General features: G+C 48.5%; 1 protein-coding gene across 1 annotated transcript in view; it reads left to right on the forward strand.

Annotated features, from left to right (window-relative positions):
• Positions 1–21,904, forward strand: part of LOC144102606 (membrane metallo-endopeptidase-like 1) — a 518,782-nt gene that overhangs the window by 312,643 nt on the left and 184,235 nt on the right. The window lies entirely within an intron of this gene.

Below are 21,904 nucleotides of genomic sequence, written 5' to 3' on the forward strand. Positions count from 1 at the left end.
AACTGATAAAAAAGAGGTTATTCACATAACCCGATTTGGGCTGCTGCGTGTTTATGGCGGAAAAAAGCTAAGGCGCCCATGAGCTGTGCAATGTGAGTGCACGTTAAAGATCTCCAGGTGGTCGAAGTTATTCCGGAGCCCTCCACTACGGCATCTCTTCCTTTCTTCTTTCACTCCCTCCTTTATCCCTTCCGTTACGGCGCGGTTCAGGTGTCCAACGATATATGAGAGAGATACTGCGTCATTTCCGTTCCCCCATTACCAATTATAACATTAGTAAAGCGCAGACTGCGTTTTATGCCATGCAGACCAGCACTACCTGTTTGTACGTACACAACTATGTATACACATGATTGATGCAGCGCAGTCTTCTTCATCGGCGCACTCCCTTGAGAAATTTCGCGCTCACGCGGTAAATGCTCAGTAGTACACGATTATCTTCAGGCACTCATTTAGCGAGTACAGGAGCTATGCAGTAAAAAAAAAAAGTCAGCAGATGTTATAGGAATCAAAAGCCACAGAACTCAAGGAGGAGGAGGAAAAACATTTATTCAGAGCACAAAAACTGGGTGGGTTCAGTACGAGAACCCATTGGTCGCCATCATAATCCGGCCCCTCTCAACCAGCAATTTCTGGTCGAGTGGGCTGTGGCTATGAAGGGTTGCCTCCCAGCACTCATGAGTCGGATCGGGATTGCTGTCCAAGTCTGGGTTTTCTTGACATTCCCAAACCGCGTGAAAGAGTGTGCCAACTGCTCCACAGAAGGGGCAGGACGAATTGTAGGTTTCTGGGTACCATTTACTCATTAAGTAAGGATTGGGCAGAGTATTAGTTTGTAGTCGCCTGATTATGTGCTCTTCATATTTACTTAGGGTTTTGTGAGGAAGAGGATATTCCCTTCTTGTGATCTTATAGTACTCCGTAATTTCTGCGTAGCTTAGTAAGGGTGAGGGGTTGTCAACTATGTCAGAGAGAGGCTGCGTGCCAGATGCTCGGAGGAGGAGAGCTCGAGCAGCTGTGTTGGCCGCCTCATTGCCCGTCGTTGAGAGGTGCCCTGGCGTCCAGAAGATCTGGATGTTGGAAGGATTAGACCTTTCCAAAATTTCCCAACACGGAGCGCCAACGCGGCCTCTGAGGTAATTGCGTACCGCTGCTTGTGAGTCGGACATAACCGTTGCCTCGCTGTTCTTTGATATCGCTAGTGCGATAGCTGCTTCTTCAGCCGATGTGGTATCCACCGCTTGGATAAGGCTGCTTGCAATGATATCTCCCCGGGGTGAAACTGCTGCAATTGCCGCGACTCCGTTAGCGGGTCCAGCCGCATCGACGTAGATCGTGTCCTTGTTTCCATCCCAGCGCTTAGAGAGGTGTCTACCTCTGGCTAGTCTCCGTCCTCTGTTATATTCCTCATCCATGCGTTTTGGTATGGGGTGAGTCGTAATGTGTGATCTCATCTGTATGGGCATGTCGATCTTGTCAGCGACTTCCCGGGGTGGACTGATTCTCAGCTTCTGTAATATTTTCCTGCCAGGCTTAGATGTTGAGAGCCTGACAATTTGATTTACACGGTGGGCCTCTATTAGTTCGTCGATGGTGTTATAGATCCCCAGCTGTAGTAAGCGCTTAGTGGATGTGCATAAAGGGAGTCCCAGCGCCGTCTTAACTGCCTTTCGAATAATAACATCTAGTTGGTCTTTTTCCTTTTTGCTAAGCCGTAAGTACGGTGTGGCGTATGTAAGTTTAGAGAGAATGAAAGCCTGAACTAATCTTAGGGCCTCCTTCTCTCTTAGCCCATTTCTTTTCTTGATTACCCGGCGTAGCATTCTAGAGACTTGTTCGGAATAGGCTTGGAGCTGTCTGATTGTAGTGGTGTTAATGTTGCCGCTGGGTATGATGGCTCCCAGGATCTTGATCTCTTTCTTGATCGGAATGCTCATACCCTGGACCGTAATGGCGACAGAGGGAGTGGACGGCAAAAGCCCCGTATTCTGCCTCTTGCCACGGTCGATCAGGAGTAACTCTGATTTCTCGGGAGAGCACGTTAACCCATACCTCGCCGCATGCTGGCACACGACATTTGCTGCTTCCTGAAGCCGGCCTTGAATTTCCCCTTCATTACCGCTGCAACACCAGATCGTAATGTCGTCGGCGTATATAGCGTGCTCAATGCCTTGGATGCGGTCTAGCTTCTCTGGTAGCCCACGCATGGCCAGGTTGAAGAGAAGCGGAGACAAGACCGCTCCCTGCGGAGTGCCCTTGGAACCTAGATTGAACGGAGAGGAGGTCCGATCACCAATACTTATTGACGCTTTTCTATTGGAGAGAAAGTCCCTCACGTAATTATATGTGCGGTCACCACAGTTGACGCTGTTAAGCTCATCCAGTATTCCCTGGTGGTTGACATTGTCAAATGCCCCTTTTAAATCGAGCGCAAGGATGGCCTTGACCTGACATCTACCGGGGTTGTCCAGAATATCCTCTCTGATGCGGAGGAGAATATCCTGTGTAGACAGCTTTTCTCTAAACCCGTACAGCGTGTCAGGGAGGATATCAGTCTTCCTCAGGAGTCGCTTCAGTCGGGCGTTCACGACCCTCTCGAACAGTTTACCCAGACACGACGTCAGGGAGATCGGTCGTAAATGATCAATATCGCATGGCTTATTGGGCTTGGGAATAAATCGCACTAAAGCCAATTTCCAGGAGTCGGGGATCTGGCCCTTGTGCCAGCACTGCGTGTTGAAGTATTTCACTAATTTTCTTAAAGAGATGTCATCCATATTAAAGAGCATCTTGGTGTTTATCTGGACCGGTCCAGGAGCGGTGTTCTTGCGCATGACGTCAAGCTCCGCCCTCAGTTCCTCAACCGTTACGTCTTGGTCCATCTCTTCATTGGGTGCACCGGTGTACGCAGGGAGAGGGTACGAGGATCCCAGATCGAGGAATTTCCGTGCAAGTTCTGCAATGAGGGCTTCGTTGTCCCCTTTATAGCTGTGCAAGGCATTACAGAGCGTATCTGTTTGCTCTTTCCGGTTTGAGTTCGGCTCGATAAGGGATCTGAGGAGTCCCCATGCTTTAGCCGTGCCCATTTTACTGTTGAGATCATCACACAGCTTGAGCCAGTTTTGGTTAGCGAGGTTATGTGCGTAGTCATCCGCTTCTTTGGTGAGTTCTGCAATCTTGGTCTTCAGCTTGCGATTTAACTTTTGCCTTTTCCACCTCCTTGTCAGAGATCTGGCTTCCCACAGGTGTAACAGGTGCGGGTCAACTGCCGGAGTTTCCTCCGTGGTGTTCACTGTCGCAGAATGCCTGGCGACGATTTTCATCTGCAGCGCTGTTCATGCCTCAATATCTGTGATATCTTCGTCCGGGAGACGTGCGAGTTCCTCTCTCCACTTGTCCCAGTTCACAATCTTAGCCTTGCCAAATGGTTTCCGACATTTAACTCCCTGAACAGTGCAGGATATGATGAAGTGATCACTGCCCAGGGACTCGCCAGTGTTAGACCAGGTGGACTGCAGGCAGTTTTTCACAAGCGTGAGATCGGGACAGGTGTCTCTGCTGACGCTATTACCCGCTCTGGTGGGATGCAGGGGATCCGTTAAGATTGTGAGCCCTTCTCTGTTAGCGATCTCAAGGATCCTCCTGCCTTTCGGGCTGTTAAAGTGATATCCCCATGCTTGGTGGGGCGCATTGAAATCACCGGCTATGACGAGGGGGTCCTTACCTGCCCTCTTGATAAAATTATTAAATAGCGTGGCTATCTGACGACTTGAGTCCCTGGGGCGACTGTACACGTTCAGTATGTGCAAGCTGCGTTTTCCCCTGTGTTTGGGAAGAATTTCAGTGTAAGCATGTTCGATATTTTCGGCTAGCGGTTCTTGCAGCGTGGCGGTAAACTCCTTGTGAACAAGTATTCCTAGGCTATGCTCGTCTTGGTAAGTTTTGTACCCCTTCATGCTGATGACCGTATTTGCTTCTTGAAGTACTATTACAGCAGGTGGCGCCTCCGACGTGTCGATGAAAAATTGAAGGCTTGCTTTTTTCTTTTTAAAGCCGCGACAATTCCATTGCCAAATAATTGTTTCCTGTCCCCTATGTGCCATGGTCCTTATTCGTCCTCTTCTGGAAGGGGGTGCCTGTCGGCATATTTGGATTTCCTATTTCTGAAGTTGCACTCGTTGAGTTTCGATTTGAATTCGTCTCGGACTGTGGCAATGGCAGAGTTTATGTATTTCCTAGTGTTGCGCCTGTGGCGACTGCTTGAGTTCCACAGAACTCAAGCAGTCGCCACAGGCGCAGCTGTGGACGGGGCGAAACGACGGGTTTTGGTCGGTTCGGGATGTGTTTGCATTTGGAAGGCATTCCAAAATTTGGAATGTCTCCGCGGTGCTCCGTCGACTCGCATACCGTGAACCGAATGCCGTATGGGAACTTCGTGTAGCTGCGTAACTTCGCGTTCGAGTCTAATGACATTCAATTGGAAGGCATTTGAAGCGCCCTTATAGCAGGGGTGAACAGATCTCCACGTGGTGTCTGCTTTCTCGATACTCAGCATTGTAAATAGTTTCCACATACCTGCCCTTAAAGGGGCGCCAGACCTGCTGGTGAAGGTCCCATCGGCTTGAGAAAGTACTCTCGTCCGCGAATACAACCTCCCCCGTCGCTTGCAGTACATTGCAGCTAGGCTTGTGTAAAGTTCAATAACGGAAGCCGTTAACTGTTGGTTAAATACGGCGTCTTAGGCGCAACGCGCATTTCCTCAGGCCTACTTCGCAAAAGCGACGTCGTATAGTCGATGGGCACACCTCAACGTCCAAGGTCTCGTGTATCTCCTGTGGATTCAGGAAAAGGTGTGCCACAACAGCTGCTACGATGAGCCTGTCTGCCTCTTCATAGGTAGCCCTCGGCCGACCGCGCCGCGTCTACAGTTCGCCCACCTTAATCGTGGTATGCGCAGATAATGCGACTATACCGCATTACGTGGACGGTCTGTACGCTGACATGTTGCACGCAGACGCATACGGCAGGTGAGCTCGACGACATCTCGTCGACCGTTCAGCTTTTCGACATTTTCGCAAAAGACAGCGCTCAGACTGAGCCTGCAATCCCGAGCATGATCACGTGGGAGTCACCAGCATCGAGTGGAAACCGAGCGATGACTCAGGAGGCGTGAGGAACATGCGGCCAAAGCTTCGCTGCGAAAGCGGCTCACGATAAAGATGGAGTGATAACATGGCTCGCCCTACGATTATTAATTAGCTCGTCCAGCCAGCCTGTCACTGCGAAATCAGAGTGGTGCTCTGCGGCTTTTCAGTGATCACAGGGGCCCCGGAACAGGGGGGGGGGGGGAGGATGTAGCTAGGGTTGTGCTGGCCCCAAGCACCTTTTTCCAAAGACAACAGCACCCCCGCCTCCCCCCCCCCAGTCTCCAATTGTTTGCACTTGGATAAGATTTCTGACAACCGAAACACTTCCGTTCTAGGACTTTTTTAATGCAAAGCACAGTGGGGCAGAGCTACTTGGCTTCGCAGCCAGTTGTAAAGAATTTTGTATATGAGTACCCTGAATCACTCATATCCTAACAGAAATCGACTGTCTGACTCGTGTACGTGATCATTATTAGCAGAAATAAAAACTATGCATAAACTTTTCAATGGAATTGATCATTCCCCATGCGTAAAACTTCTCGTCTATAATGCCTCCCATTTCAATTCGTTTTATACTGCCATGAATCTTCGCACCGTTTGTTCGTTCGCAGTCAAAGGCGTCGGCACACGGCTTTATAATCTTGTTTTGTAATGTGAGGTGCGACCAGACTTATCTCCATTGATCGTGGCCACGTGCAAATGCTTCCACATTTTTCCACATTGTTGTAGTTGCTTTTGGTCCTTTATCTCGAAGGTTCCTTGCCAGCTTTGAATTGAGCGCGGCCAAGAACTGCAGGCATTCATATCAATGACCACCGAGCATGCTTGTGGATATCACCGCCGCCGAGTCATTCAGGTCTTAGTGGTTGGTTGGTTGGCCTCAAACAATGCTGGCACATACCCACTGCGGGGGAGTCAATTCTTAGTGGGCGCGAGTCTGAAAGTTCTTCTTCATATTTACCACAGTAAACATGGCACATACCCAAGCGGGGCGATTGACCAAGGTGTGGTGGAATAAAAAAAGAAATTTTTACAGGAGATTACGACAAAATTTTAGCACCAAGCGTGGATTTTGAAAAATGAGTCAAGAAAAACGACAGAAGAATATTTAAAGTTAAATAACAGTTATAAGTTTGGGGGAAAAAATCTCGTAGTATATTAAAACAATAAGCAAATCAACCTACCAGTTGCATATATGTAATCATGAAGAATCCCAAAAATTGAACCCAGTGCAAATCCTTTGGCGTTCGCACGAAACGATAACAACACTGGCAGAGATAACGGGAGCCCTAACCTGGAGAGAGGGACCTCCAGGTCAATCGTTCTCTGAAGTGCGATCTTTGGACAGTAGAGGATGAAATGGTCTACCGATTCAACCTCCCCGCATGCGTCACATAGGTTTGTCGGTGTCAACCCACACCTGCATAGATATAAATTCAAACTGGGAATCCTGCACTGCAACCACGTCTTTGATACGTCACTCAGACTGGTTTTACATGAACGAACGTTCCAGTTATATGCTAAGTGGTGATCATCACTGGTGTTTCGTAAGGGATCGCGTAACCTGGCTGATACGTGTTGGAACCGCAGAAACCTTCAAGATAAAACAGGGCGTTTGAAACTGATTTTTGGAGACCAAGACAGACAAGAAGAGCGTGCCTTTCGAGTAAATTTAAGGGTTTAATTTTTGTAGTTTACACTACCAGAGAACAGAACGCAACCAAATTCAAGTATAGGTCTTACATAGGCTTAGTATAGTAACAAGATTGTGTCGCAGCGCGTCAAAATTTTTTATTGGCGATTCTAGTCAGCCGGCCTAGGGCAAGTTCTCCTTTAGATACATTGTTCTTTATTTGAAGGCTTCAATCTAATGCTGGGTGATAAGTAACACATAGATATTTAACGTTTCCCACTTGTGGAATATGCTTAGAGCGATGGACTAATAAAAGTGCAAAGGTGTGTCTGTGGGAAATACCAAAACGCCGCATTTGTCAACATTCAGGGATAAATGAATACCGTGCAATCATACTCCAAGAGAATCCAAATATGCTTGCAGATTCTGGTAAAGGGAATGTATATCCCTGGCCACGGCGAAAAAAAGCTATGCCATCTGCATGCACAAAGACTGTTATATCAGGACGAATGGTGATGCCACTGACCAAAATAATAAAAAGCAGCGAGGATAGCACCGATCTTTGCGTCGTGTCTCTTTATTGATAATATGCATCAGAACATAGGATTCTCTCTGTGTAGTAAATGTATCTGTCCTTCATAAATTCAGATATCCACGCATAAATGTAGGTTGGAGGATGTAATTGAGCAAGTCTATTAATTAAAATAGTATGTTCTGCACTGTCGTATGCCTTTGCGACATAAAGAGTCACCAAAGCTGAAACTTTCCTTCTGCGTAGCGATAGCCGGATTTTGCTCTCTAGATCCATATGCGCGGACCATATAGAGCATCCACGATGAAAGCGAATCTGGGATGAGCTGAGACCATTGACGTCATGAACACCTGTTGTGAGGCGACTGTGCTCTAATCTTTCTATTAGCTTGACTAAATTTGAAGTTAGCGCAATTGGCGGAATATTATATAAGACGTAACCTTTCCCTCCATCTCAAATCAATAAAATTATTTTCGCTGTCTTCTAAATGCTTGCAATTCATGCGTTTTCCAACAAAGCATTGACCATATCTAAAAGGTCGCCTGTAACATCCTGGACTAAAATTTTAATCATACCTACAGTGACACCACCTTGTCCAGGAGCTGCAGCATTGAACATTGCCAGGACAGAGAGGAGCTGTAATGCGTCCACGTCGGTATAGGCAAAAAGGGTGAGAGTGTGCACAAAGGGACGTTTGTATGCGTCTGGAAACGTAACGCCAATCCCTGAGCATTAGGCTCCAGGGTTTCCTGAGCCTATTATTGTGATAACAGTGTTTAACTAGTGAGGTGAGGGACTGCATAACTCTTTTTAAGTTCCATGAATCTATACAGGGCCTTGCGATTACGAGGATTTGAAAGGTATGTTTTTAACCTTTAATTATACTCCCCCTTGGCTTTTGCAATTGTTCTTTTGAAAGATGCAGAGAAGAATTTGTAATTTAACCAATTATTAGTGCTCTAGTTGCGGGATAGGCAATTCCAGGCCGCTTTTCTACGACGATAGGCATTCTCAGATTCTTCAGTCCTCCAAGGCGACGGCTGTTTATTGGAGGCTGCTGCGGGCACAGTGAATAGTGTGTGGTCTACTGCATGTTGCAAGAATGAAAGTTTGCTGAACTCTGTCAATCCGGCTTGTACTTACTATACAGGCAAGTGAGGCGGACATCAGATTTTTATAAATATTGTGGTTGACAAATTCAAGGCTTACACGACTAGGTTTGAGTGGAGATAACCGGATATTGAAAGTTATAGGAAAGTGATCACTAGATATACTTGATTCTTCTGTCGACCAATCAGTCACCTCTAGCCAACCTGCTGAGAAGGTTAAGTCAATGGTTGAGTGAGCAACTCCTTGCATAAAAGTTATGTCTCTGGAATTGATGCAGCATACAGCACTTGCAGACAGCCACAACAAGAGAATCTGGCCGCAGGAATCAGTACGACTTCCCTTGTCAATATGGTGAGAATTAAAATCTCGTGCGATGACTCCACAGCTTGTGCCAGTCACCATGCTGTCTAAACAGTCTGTCCTGTGTACACCTAAGGGAAAATAGACATTGGCAATTGTAATATCGGCACAATGTGGAAATTAAATTTTGATCGCAAAAACCTCACAGTCAGGGAGAAGAATTTTCTTAGAAATAGATGCCTGATGACATATGTGTATAGTCAGCATGGTTACCAATCCACCTCAGCGGCCAACATTTCGATCTGACCTAAAAATTCGGAAAGTTTCTCATTGAAAATGATTTATAAGGTGATAACCACGTTACTTGTAAAAGCAGAATATCAGGTTTATTTTTGTGATTAAGTAGTTATAGATCTGGAAGAGAAGACAATACGGAGAGGCAATTCATTGCAACACTTTGATACCCGCCATGATTACTGACCAATTGAAGAGACAGAAAGCGCCTCTTTAATGATATCAACATGGGGAAGAAGTTTGGGTGGTTCTTTTTTAGTTTAATCTCTGAGGAACTAGAATTAGATGGTGACGAGGAAGCACGTCACTTCTGCGTAGGGCACGAAATTTCGACATTTGTTGCGCAGATGTCCGTGCGACATGCACTGCGACATGCACAGAGATGTTAGGTGAGACCCCGGGAGCATCTGGAGGTGATATTGAGCGGCTAGCACTAGCTGCACAAGCTGAAAAAAGATGCACACATTGCTTCCAGAATGGATGTTGGTGGTAACACAGATTGAACTTCAACAAACTGAGCCAACGCGACAGAAAAAGTGTTTAGCATTCGCTCAAGCACAGTATTAAGGGCTTTTTCTACTGCAGTCACAATTGAGGCCGTGATGTTGTACTCAATTTATCCAACAGAAGCGCGCACACGACTAGCATACGAGTTTTTTCCTCTTAAGAACAGCGTAAGCATCGGCTCTGGAGCACCACTTCTCTTTGATAATATCCAACAAGCTACGATTTTCACTACGTTTTGCGCAGTCGGCACATAAACGGCAGCGGGTCTATGACTTGCATGCTTTGCCACTATGCCCGAACCACCAACAGTTGGTGCATTGAAGAGGGCGGGGTTCTAGAGGGTCCTCACGGTATACAATCGGCCAGATTTTTAGTTCATCAGGGCAGGAAGAGCCAGCAAAAGTTGTTATTACAGACTCTGTAGCAACACGCGAGCTATTTACCTCTCTACTCCAGAGCTAGACTGAAAGGACCTCTACTCCTGAATCCTGAAATTCTTCTAGAATTTATTGCGGGGAAGATGCTGTGCCGACACTAAGTACAATACCCGTGACACATTCAAGCTGTTCGGGAATGAATGCTTTAACCTACACCGAAAATTTTGCACTGAAGCAAGCCTGCAACACAAGCGATGTCTAATGACTTGCACACGATGCCTCTACTGCCAAATGGACGCACTTCAGAGATCTTCAGATAGTGGGCAGTCAATGATCTTTGCTCCTGTTTAATTAGCTTGGGGGTTTTCCTTTCTATCTCACCCTCACCCTATTGGGACGAGAGCCACGGGAATTGCATCAGTGCCATTTTCTTGGAAGGATTCAAGCGGCAGGCTTTGGGCTGGCAAGTCGAGCATTTCGCGGAGCATGGGATAGGCAAGTAGTGCGCATTCGCTGTTACCATGGCAACCGGAGAGGAGCAAGGCGCGGCTTGCGTTGCCACCTCGCCGCTCTATCACCCGAACCACGCGTCGCATGCGCATCATTGCATATAAAAGGCGATTATGTAATGGGCGCCTGTATCACAATGTTTGACATACATGCAGAGGAGGAGAGTCCAGCAGCTGCTAAACAGTGTTATAGACAAGAGAAGTTTAACTTTCCCGGTCGTGAGGTTGTCGCTTGGCAGTTGGCAACTCAATAAAAAGAGAATGAGCGTCAGAAGGCGAAGACAAGAGCGGAGACGCTCGAACAGAGAGAGGAACGCCTTGCCAAACAGAGATGTCAGACTGCCGAGCGTAATGGACGGCCCATTTCCGCCCAGATGCAGCCTATGGATGGTGTGAGTCAACTGGAACTAGCAGACGAGGATGTGAAGGCGCATCCTGTGACTGATCACACCATTCCAGTTCCCGAAAAACAAGCTCAGGCAGTGAAATGTACCTCTCGCCACGTATGTATCTGGCATAGCCGAGCTAAGTGACTGCCAATTTTTTTCATGCACCTGGTTTGTCGCAACACAGACTGTCGTTTCATGCAAGCAAAGCGCAGGGCTCAGAAGGTGTTAACTGGGACGCTGTGTTCTGCCGACGAGTCGCAAGCAACCGCTCTAAAAGATGTTCTGAACATACACAGATGCGAATATTTTTATTCCAACCACGCCGCTCATTCCAGGCGCTACTGTAAAAAGCAATCTCTGGCGTGGTATCGAATCAGTACACTCTGGAGCGCTGGCCTTTTATCTCCGGTGAGATAGTACGCATGTTCAAATCGACGCCGACGGGCGTGCTCCAGGCGGAGGTGCTCTTCCCGGTCGCTCTTGTGCGCGAAGCGCTTCTTGCAGAAGCCGCGCACGAAGTCTCCTCGGGTCCCGCGGAAGCGTATTTGAGCGGCGGCTGCACTGGCGGTTTCAGCGCCGGAATTCAGAACAAGGCGCCCGTGTGCTGTGCGATGTCAGTGCACGTTAAAGATCCCCAGGTGGTCGAAATTATTCCGGAGCCCTCCACTACGGCACCTCTTCTTCCTTTCTTCTTTCACTCCCTCCTTTATCCCTTCCCTTACGGCGCGGTTCAGGTGTCCAACGATATATGAGACAGATACTGCGCCATTTCCTTTCCCCCAAAACCAATTATTATTATTATTATTATCCAATGCGGGTTCCCACGTGCAGGGCCATTGTTTTTTTGCTCTTGGACGGTTGCTGGCGCATGCGGCACACCGGGGTAAAGAAGAGAGAGGCGTCGTAGCGATCATTCTCGTAACCTTCGTGGCTTACGGGCCTGGTCGGAAGTTGGAAGTCGACTCGGCAATCCCAGATTTCGTGGATGGTCTGCTCCCCAGGCGGCAGGACTGACTGGAGCCGCCTTCTGCGCTGGGACATGTGGAGTTGCTGCATGGACAAGGAAGGGGAGTGCATCGGCTTGTACGTCACAGGTTCGGGTTCACTCGTAGTTACTGTTCCCTTCTCTGATCTGCGATAATCAAATGCTGCGTGTTCTGAGAGTGCACATTGTTATAGAGGTTCGGTCCTTCATTAAGAGGCAATGCTCCCGCTCACTGTAAACATTCTTTGGAAAAAAAATCTTGGGTTTAACGTGGCTTCAACCAAATTATACAAGTGAAAGCTCTGTTCAGCATGGTGTCCACTGCCTCAAATCGCATGTCAAGGACGTAGGCCGAGGTCAGGTTCGCGATGGTCATAATCATATAATCGCATTTTCATACTACCAAAGTTAGGGACATAACACCACGCAGTTATGTTCGGTTCGACTTTGTGAGGCATTGAAGGTCATTTTAGAGCAGAGGAGCTGTCGCTATAAAACTGTTCTTAAAGTTCTAACGCTTTTATTAGAGCGGATGTGTCACGGCAGTTCTGGCCCAGAATATGATGTTAAGTTCTCAGCATTATTCAACCATGGAAAAATGTGAACAAGTGTTTTAGCATTGAACACCGGCTAAGATCAGCCGCCAGTGTTATAGGCATTTGAAACTCAGCCAAATGCGTAGTGAATGACAAGAGGAAGTTACACATATCAAAATAAATGGCCAAAAGACAAGAAATGGTGGTACTAAAAAATTCAGGGGGCACTTTGTTGGTTAAGATGTTGATTAAGTGCACAGTTGTTCATGAATCTTAAATTGTAGAGACAAAGCTAAAAAAAGAAAACATTCATGTAATGCCTATAATAACCTCTTTTGTTAACAAAAATATCAATAAAATTAGTTTTTTGAGGAAAGGAAATGGCGCGGTTATTGTGTCACGTCTCTCTAGACACCCGAAACACGCTGTACGGAAAGGGAGGGAGGTGGGACTGAAAGAAGAGAGAATGAGGAACCGTAGTGGAGGGAGTGCGAATATTCGATATTGTTCTGGTGCGGTACATCCCCTTAATTGTGACCGTCATCTACGATGATATTTATCCGCGTAATGCCAAATTACTGCCTTTCTCATTGTTAAACAATATGTTGCAAGGCTACTCGTTGACCTTCTGCTCACATGCTGCAATTGCGACTAATGCCTCGGTGTGTGAAGAAAAGCCAGGTGTAGGCATTTACTCCCAGTTCCTTGACTGGCGAAAAGGCAGCTGTAGGTATTTATTCCCACACACTAGATTGGAGTTATTCACTCTGGATCCCTGATTATACTCCAATTTACACTGCTGAATTCCTCGGTATCGGTTTGGCCCTTCAAAACGTTCCCAGCAATATTGATCAAGTCATCTTTCTCTCGGACTGCCGCTCAGTCTTGGCTGCACTAGAAAGCTAGCAAAATACTCTCCTTTACCGATCCCTACTGTAATTCGTGCCACGTCATGTCTTAGAGGTGCGTTTTCAGTGGATACCAGGACATTGTGGCATTTCTTTAAATTCTATGGCCGATTTCCTAGCGAAATCTGCCATCAATGGTCCTGTTTCCCAGGGCGTTCCAAACCTCATACTTCTGACCACGTCCCGGTATGAACGCTTCCAAATTCACCATTACCTGAGCCATGAGCCCATCCTTGGTACAGCGGATTTCGAACATTTGAAATTCCCATGGAATATACGTTACTGTACATCAAGACAATGTGAGGTTTCTATGGCACTGCTGCGTTGTAGGATACCTCGCCTTAATCTATACTTATGCCGTTCGGGGTTCACGCCGTCGAATCTATGTGCGTCAATGCGGGGACGTTGAATCCATAGATCATTTCATCCTCTACTGCCGGCGGTTTGCACGGCAGAGAATTCAGTTTTTGGTAAATCCGCTCGCTCAATTAGGACTGCCATTTACTCTTCCCGTCCTCCTCTCATTCGGTGCAACCGCCAAAGGGCATGCCATTTGGCAAGTGTGCCAACTACTCCACAAGCATATCTGTGCAACCGGGAGAGTTTTGTGTTATTTTTCGATTTTTTTTATTTTTTAATTTCCTTCTCTCAAAATTATTAGTTTCCTTATCCATACTCACATTAGTAATTCTACTCGCACAGCTTTGTTTCCTTGATTTACAACTCGATTTCCTCATGCTCAATCAAATTAAGGAGTTCCCTTTCACTCACAATGATCTTAATTGATAAGCCGTTTGAGATTCACTTGGATTAGACATTCCCTGTTTGGACCTGCACCAAACACTGGCCAATCCCCCACCGTGGGTATGTGTCATCATCTTTTCAGGCAACAACAACAACGACAACAACGGAAAGGGAGTGAGGTGAGACTGCAAGAAGAGGGAATGGGGAGCCGTAGTGGAGGGAGTGCGAATATTCGAAATTGTTCCGGTTCGGTCCATCCCCTCAATTGTGACCATCATCTACGATGATATTTATCCGCGTGATGCCAAATTACTGCCTTCCTCATCGTTAAACAACATGTTGCAAGACTACTCGTTGACCTTCTGCTCACACGTTGCAATTGCGACTAATGCCTCGGTGTGTGAAGAAAATGCAGGTGTAGGCATTTACTCCCAGTCCCTTGAATGGTCTTTTCCTCTCCGTCTTCAAGATTTTACACCCATTTATGTGGCCGAGTTTCTAGCAGTGGTTCTAGCTCTGCGCAAGGTATCCAACTCTTTATCCGCGGTAATAATAACCACGAACCCATTATCCATATGCACTTCCCTGTCTGCGTCTACTGAATCGCAGCCCCTTCGAATACTAAAATTTCTTATCCCTCGACATGCCAAATCAATTAGTTTTTTTGGGTTCCTGGGCACAGGGGTCTTATATTAAATGATTCAGCTGATGCTTTAGCGAAAGCAGTCCTGAGTGGACCGATTGTTGACCCCCTTTCAACCAGTGCTTACATCACGGCGGCACGACTTCGTACGTTCCCTTTGTTGTTGTTGTTGCCTGAAAAGATGATAGCACATACCCACGGTGGGGGATTGGCCAGGGTTTGGTGCAGGTCCAAACAGGGAATGTCTAATCCAAGTGAATCTCAACCGGCTTATCAGTTAAGATGATTGTGAGTGAAAAGGAAATCCTTAATTTGATTGAGCATGAGGAAATCGAGTTGTAAATCAAGGAACAAAGCTGTACGAGTAGAATTACTAATTTTGAGGATTGATAAGAAAGCAAATAATTTTGAGAGAAGGAAATTTAAAAAAAAATATATAGCTAGAAATTAACACAAAAATCTCCCGGTTGCACTGATATACTTGTGGAGAAGTTGGCACACTTGCCAAATGGCATGCCCTTTGACAGTTGCACCGTATGACAGGAGGACGGGAAGAGTAAACGGCAGTCCTATTTGAGCGAGCGGATTTAATATAATTGGTTTTTGGGGGAAAGAAAATGGCGCAGTATCAGTCTCATATATCGTTGGACACCTGATGGATGGATGGATGGAAAAACTTTATTTTCGTCAGAGAGCATGTGTGGACGATTCCGTGTCAGATGGCCATCAACCCATGGCTGACGGCGACCTGGGTGGCCCACTCCACGGCCCTGGTCTGGACGACCGGGTCTGAGCTGGCCAACACGGTCTCCCACTGCTCGAGGGAAGGATCACGCATAATGTCCGCCGGTGGCGGTGCTATGCTACAGCTCCATAATATGTGGTCATAGGTTGCCAATTCGTGACACCATTAGCACTCCGGCTGAATGTCCGGGTAGATTTTGCTCAATACGTATGGGTTGAAGAAACATCTAGTCTGCAATCGTCGCCAGACGCATTCCTGCGCCTTCACCAATTGCTTGTCCGGGGGTGGGTAAATCCTCCGCTCAAGTCTGAAATGATTAGTAATGTCATGAAAGGATACCAGCTTATCTCTCGTGGACCTTCCCGGGACGTCCAGCTCACCTACTCGGCTGACGAAACCTCGAGCATTCATGTGAGCCGTCTCGTTCCCAGGGTTCCCAGAGTGTGCAGGTACCCAGACAATTTCCGTCTCCGTAATCCCTCGCTCCGTGGCCCGATTCAGCAACCGCGCCGCTGTGACAGATATTCTGCCCCTCGCCAAATTTCGGATGGCTGTTTTTGAATCGCTGAAGATCAGGTCAGCATTACTACTAGTCATAGCTAGTGCTATCGCCGCTTCCTCAGCAGTTTCTGGGGAGCGGGTTTTGACTGATCCAGAGGCGATCAAGCGTCCTCGCCCGTCCACCACCGCAATTGCAAATGCATCCTTGTCCTTATACTCGGCGACATCTACATAGACTGCCCCGTTGTACTTCCCGTACTTAGCATGTAAAGCTTTGGCTCTTGCCTTCCTGCGGTCCTCATGATGTATTGGATGCATGTTCTTGGGTAAAGGGTTTATGTTCAAGCCCTTGTGAATTTCCCGCCTCATCTGAATTTTCGTGTCACCGGCTGGAACGTCAACTCCAATGCCGATCCTTTCCAATATGTCCCTTCCTGCTTTTGTTTTTGAAAGCCTACCGAGCTGCATCACCAAGTGCGCCTCCCGTAGTTCTTCTAGGGTGTTGTGCACCCCTAATCCCAGCAGCCTTTCGGTAGACGCATTTTGAGGCAACCCAAGGGCCGCTTTATACGCCTGCCTAATCATAGCCTCCACCTTTCCTTTTTCCGCCGCGTCCAACTTCAAATAAGGCGTCGCATACACTATTCTACTGAGCACAAATGCCTGCACTAGCTTACACAAGTCTTTTTCCTTAACACCTCTCTTACGATTGGCGATTCTCCTGATTAGCCGCACGGTAGCATTGACCGTATTTTTAAGCCTTTGCAAGGACTCGCTATTCTTCCTGTTAGTCTGCAGATACATACCCAGGATCCTGATCGTTTGGACCTCAGGGACCGGTACTCCCCCCACTTTCACCTCTAAAGGTGGTGGCGGCGTATAGTGCCTCGCATGTATCCCTCTTGGTTTATCCCTCAGAACAAAAAGCTCGGACTTGGGCTGAGAGCACGAGAGTCCTGCTTCCCCTGCTAGCTCCTCCACAATATCCACCGCCTGTTGTAGAGTTTCTTCCAACTGTGCGTCACTGCCTCTTGTTACCCATAGAGTAATCTCATCCGCATAAAATGTATGATTAAGTCCCGATATCCCTTGCAGCCTGGGTGGTATCTTGATCAAGGCGAGATTAAATAGGAAGGGCGATAATACCGACCCTTGCGGTGTCCCCCTGCCCCCCAATGGGAAGGGATCCGATTTCATTTCTCCGACTACAATCTCCGCAGTCGTACCCTCCAGAAACGATCTGATGTACCGGAAGGTTCTACCCCCCGGTCCTATGTCTGATAGGTTCCTCAATATTGCCTCATGGGTAACATTGTCAAAGGCCTTAGTGAGGTCGAGCCCCAAGATAGCCTTGGTGCCCGTGCCGTACCCAGGATCAACCACGTCTTTTTTGATGTGTAACATGACGTCCTGCGTCGATAAATTAGCCCTGAAGCCAATCATTGTTTCAGGTATCAACTCATTGTCCTCTACATAACCTGAAGCCTGTTCAAGACCACGTGCTCCATCAATTTGGCCAAGCACGACGTTAGCGAGATGGGACGCAGATTCTCAATGCAGAGCTTCTTCCCTGGTTTAGGAATAAATGTAATCCTAGCATGTTTCCACTCTGGCGGAATCTCCCCGGCCGCCCAATATTTATTCATCAAATTCGTGAGTGCCCCCACTGACTTGAAATCCAGGTTCCGCAGCATTTTATTAGTAACCCCGTCCGGACCCGCTGCTGACGTGGTACGAAGCTGGCCCATTGCAAACTCCACTTCCGCCACCGTAAAGTCTGCATCCAATTCAAGGTTTTCCTCTCCCGAGTAATCCGGCAAGCAACCGCCCGCCTCTCCGTTTATGTAACGACTTCGGAGTTCATGTATGAATTCCCCAATCGTGCCTTGATACCGATGCACTAGCCTAGCCATTTGCCCCTTTTGCGCAGATTTGGTTGCGGCCGGGTCTAAAAGGTGCCTCAACAACTGCCATGTTTTTTTGCATCCGAATTGCCCATTCATCCGGTCACAAATCTGCCCCCACTGTTTACACTGCAACTCCAATGTGTAGGCTTCGATTTGTCGTTCTAGCTTGGCCATTTTCCTCCGGAGGACACCATTATGCCTTTGTTTCCTCCACCTCCGAAGGAGACTCGCATGTGCTTCCCACATGTGTAACAATCTAGAGTCAGCCGTAAAGTCCTCCCCCTCCGTCGGAAGCTCTTCTGTGGTACTCTTCACTGCCTGCTTGAGCGTGTCAATCCAGGCTCCTAAGTCCTCGATTTCCCCGTTCACTATGTCATTCCTGTATTGCCGAAATCGGTCCCAGTCCGTCACTCGAGTTCCTTTCACCGTGTCTTTGTGCTTAGCAGCACTAAATATCGTGGAAAGGATATAGTGATCACTTCCCAGCGGCTGTCCCGTGTATACCCACTGTGCATCCCTGATACCATTCACAAATGTGAGGTCTGGAGAGGTGTCTATGCTTACGCTGTTGCCTATCCTGGTATGATCTAGCGGGTTGTTTAAGATCGTCCATCGCAGGTCCTGGGCAACCTGCCAAAGCTTATTTCCCTTCGGGCTGGCTCGGATGTAGCCCCACTCCGGATGAGGCGCATTGAAATCTCCCACCACGATGAGTTGAGACCTAACCGCTAGCCGTTGCGTCTTTATCAGAAGGTCTGGCAGGCCCACCCCCTTATCTTTTGGAGAAGAGTATACATTAAGAACAAATAGACTCTTATCGTCCTTTCTTTTGGGCAAAATCTCCAGCAGGACGTAGTCCTCCCTGCTGCTATCTATGGTATGCTGAATCACTGTGGTGTTGCGATGGACTAACACGGCCGTGAAGACGCTCAATACGCCCCCTCGATCAATTTCTGGTGGCGTAAATGTCTTAAATCCTGGTAATTTCACCGAGCCGCTAGCCTCCTGCAAAGCTATAATGTCCGGCTTACTATCCAGATTTTGTATGTGCAACTGCAGGTTCCCCCGCTTGCGACGGAAGCCCCTGCAGTTCCACTGCCAAACCTCAATTTGCTGGCGAGGGGCCATGGTGAAGCCCTAGGTTCACTAACATCGGTTCTTTGCCGACTACGGGAGGCAATCTAACCTCTAGCATAGCATTTAGCTGTTTAAACATGTCCATTACCTGGGTCTGGAAACCCCGCATGTCATTGGTGAAGGCGTCAAGACGCTCCTCAATGTTGCCTAGTCTAGCTTCTATCCTGTCGACCCGGCGATCCAGCCTATCCTGTCTTTTTTCCAGTTTTCCTACTCTCTCCGCAAGGGTAAGCATGTCTCTCTTAAGACAAGTGACTGTAAATACTGGCTGCGGCGTGTCCGCCGCCGAAGTTTCTGCTACTCTCTTTGCACGAGCTCCCTCATCTGCCGGAGGTGGCCTTTTGACCGTCCCCCGATTCTCCACTTTCTTCACTTCCATAGCTGTGTTATGGTCCACGCGAGAAGCGTTCGCCTGCGCCGCTTGCTGTGGGGCTTGGGCCAACGGCGTCTGTACCCTGTCTACTCTGCCGGTTTTAAGCGCGCGTTCCATCTCTGCTATCCTAGCTTCCATCTTTTTGATAGTTTCGGCTTGCTGCAGCACCTGCCTTTGTAGCTCCTTTTCTCGAGCAGTCTCATTTTGGGAGCCCGCGTTGGGCCAGCTCACCTTTTTCCTCGTGGTACTTGGGCTTCTTCCATGACCGGAACCTTGCCCTCCTACTTTGCCAGGCTCGGGTCCGGGCAGTGGCGGGAAGGAAGCTGACCGGTCCCTGCTCTTGCTATCGCCTCTCGCACCGCTAGATGACCGCTTCCTGGGCCTCGAACGCCGCTCCTCCTTGCCCGTTTGGCTCTTGTCCTCGTTGCTCTGCTGCAGACCCCTCGGCTGCTGACGGGCTAGGCGAAACTTGCAGTTCCGACTTCCCATGCTGTGCGCCCCATGACACACGATGCAGTCCGGCGTGCAGGTCAGCGACTCTCCCTCCGGTGGTGCAGGATGTTCTTTCCCGCAGCGGCGACACAAATTAGTCTTCGGACGATAGCAAACGTCCGCCCGATGTCCCACTCGTCTGCAGTTATAGCAGGTCTCGACTAACTCTCTATATGGGATCACAGCGTACAGACAGTTCCAATAGATGACTTGCCGGGGAACGCGCTTCCCCCCGAACGTGATCTGAATCGCCTTTGACTTGCCAAAAGGTCTGGCATCCAAAATTTCCATGTCTTCATTCCTCTTCAAGAATCCTGCGCGAATTTCTGCCAGTGGGCATCCGTTGTACGCATTGTAAATTACTCCGCGCACAGAATTCTCCGGCGCCGCCACGTACGCCGAAACCGCAAGGTCACGACCGCCCAGCTTGAGCGTCTTGACATTCGCATATGCCCGACTACGATTCATACACGGCGTGCTCACCGTCATCGTGTTGTTTCTCTCATTGACCCGCACCAGGTCTTCTTCCACCGCAGTCGCGTTCGTCAGCTTCGCTGCCGCTCTCAGGGCATATCCGAGCTCCCTCGGCGTCACTATGCTCAAGTCCCAATTCATGGGCCGGCACACAACCTTGAAATCCTTGGCTGGCATCTGAAGAAACGGTCCCCGTTTCTTCCACACCGGCGCTTTCCCCCGCTTGACTTGGGCTGCTCCGTGCGTCTGGCGCCCGTCGCTGCCCGCCTGTTTCTCGGTATTCCTACTCTCGGTGTGGTCCCCGTACACAGTCTTCTTGAAGCGGTCTTGCGCCTTCAAAACTCAGGCCCATTCTCCCGCCTCGAATTCTTCGGGCGTTATAGATTCTACCTCAACGGAGTACTCCATCATCTTTAGCCTCGCAAAGGCCCACTACCACAAGGCACGGCCCTGGAGCCCGGCGCCGTAGGCGTCGGCTCGGCCTATAGATTAGGCCTAATTTTGCCGCACCGTGGTCGAGTACAAATCGTGAAGAAAACCCCTAAAAGGGGGAACACTTGCCAAAATATGGTGTCCACAGGTACAGGGCAACTTCCTGCAGACGATTCCACAAAAAGCAAGACCAAGGCACAGCGCGTTCCACCGAAAAACGGTCTCAAGGCGAGAGCTCATGCGGAATACGTCCGCTCAGCGTCCGTCCCATAGAATCCCCTCGTTGGACAACTGAACTGCGCCGTAAGGGAAGGGTAAAGGAGGGAGTGAAAGAAGAAAGGACGAGAGAGGTGCCGTAGTGGAGGGCTCCGGAATAGTTTCGACCACCTGGGGATCTTTAACGTGCACTGACATCGCACAGCACACGGGCGCCTTAGCGTTTTTCCTCCATAAAAACGCAGCCGCCGCGGTCGGTTTCGAACCCGGGAACTCCGGATTTACCAAAAACTGAATTCTCTGCCGTGCAAACCGCCGGCAGTAGAGGATGAAATGATCTATGGATTCAACGTCCCCGCATGACGCACATAGATTCGACGGCGAGAACCCCGAACGGCATAAGTATAGATTAAGGCGAGGTATCCTACAACGCAGCCGGGTCATAGAAACATCACATTGCCTTGATGTACAGTAACGCATATTCCATGGGAGTTTCAAATGTTCGGAATCCGCTATACCAAGGATGAGTGCATGGCTCAGGTAATGGGGAATTTGGAAGCGTTCATACCGGGACGTGGTCAGAAGTATGAGGTTTGGAACGCCTTGGGCAACAGGGCCATTGATGGCAGATTTCGCTAGGAAATCGGCCATAGAAATTGAAGAAATGCCACAGTGTCCTGGTATCCACTGAAAACGCACCTCTATGACATGACGTGGCACGAAGTACAGTAGGGATCGGTAAAGGAGAGTATTTTGCTAGCTTTCCAGCGCAGCCAAGACCGAGCGGCAGTCCGAGAGAAAGATGACTTGATCAATATTGCTGGGAACGCTTTGAAGGGCCAAACCGATAGCGAGGAATTCAGCAGTGTAAATTGGAGTATAATCAGGGATCCGGAGAGAGTAACGCAAATCTAGTGTTTGTGAATAAACACCTACTGCTGCCTGTTCGGCTTGTTGAGAGGCATCCGTAAAAATTGCAGCAGGGCTCGGATACTGCAATAGATAGCCCTCCA

Source organism: Amblyomma americanum, chromosome 8 (assembly GCF_052857255.1).
Source record: "Amblyomma americanum isolate KBUSLIRL-KWMA chromosome 8, ASM5285725v1, whole genome shotgun sequence".
NCBI lineage: Eukaryota > Metazoa > Arthropoda > Arachnida > Ixodida > Ixodidae > Amblyomma > Amblyomma americanum.